Here is a 1,208-nt window from a genome sequence, read left to right as displayed (position 1 = left end):
ATTGCTGCTGAAGTGAATACAACATGACGACTACACTTGTCAGGTCTAGTGAAGAGTAACAATATATTTCCAAGACGCAGTTACGGTATCTGCTAACAATGTGAGAAAGTACGCATATGGTCAACTACATGTGTTGGTGACAATATGGAAATTCTGATGAAATTTTGGGAAATTGTTATCGGTCTCTGAACAATTCTCAGCGAGTTCATATACAAACTCCTACAATTAACGAGGAAACTGCTGAATTCAAGAACATGTATCCCAACACTGCTACTCTTCAAGTCTTGTCATGCCCCAGTGTAGTTTCATGTAGCACTGAGTCATCTAAACTGTCCCTCTGCCACTTGGCACTAAGTTCTTTGAAAATATGAGTGCTGCTAGCATCTATCTCTAGTACCCATATTTATGCCAAAGTATATTAGTGTTATCAACGAACAGAGTGATCACAAGACGCTAAGATGATCGCGGCAACGAATAGAATGACGACCACAAGATGCTAAGATGATCGCTCCAATGAACAGAATGACCACAAGATGCTAAGATGATCGTTCCAATTAACGAAGTGATAATAAAATGCCTAAATTCGACTAGAACGCACCTTGTGCCGCACCCGAGGTGGCGCCATCAGCCGCAGCACCAGCGAGCCTCGTTACTCTCTCTGTTGCTACGAAGCATGCATCAGCGGCCAGTTTCTTGAACCCTCCTTGAGCTCTCGTCTGAAACGCCACATTCACTGAAACAGTTTCAGACGCCTTTCCACAGAAGTTGAAAATGTCGAAATATACAACAAAATTCTCCATACATTTTCGAAGTACATATCCCCCGAAGAGAACCACTCCTATTTCAACAGAGTTTGATATCACAATCATTGAAACAATTTCAGACGCCTTTCGACAGGAGCTGTGAATGTCGAAATATACAGCAAAATTCTCCATACATTTTCGATGTACATATCCCCCGAAGAGAACCACTTCTATTTCAACATAGTTTGATATCACAATCATTGAAACTGTTCCAATGGCTTTTCAACAGAAGTTGAGAATGTCGAAATATACAGCAAAATTATCAATACATTTTCGGTGTTCACAGTGAAAACCCGACGAACATACCCCCAACACGTTCTGAAGTGAGCCACTTCTATATCAATTGCAACGTGACAAGATCGAATCTTGTGATCCAGCGATGCGATGAGTAGCAGCAACAAACAA

The sequence above is a fragment of the Perkinsus marinus genome (genome assembly GCF_000006405.1).
Source record: "Perkinsus marinus ATCC 50983 genomic scaffold scf_1104296977064, whole genome shotgun sequence".
In the NCBI taxonomy this organism is placed as follows: domain Eukaryota; phylum Perkinsozoa; order Perkinsida; family Perkinsidae; genus Perkinsus; species Perkinsus marinus.
Note: the sequence above shows the minus strand (reverse complement) of the source record.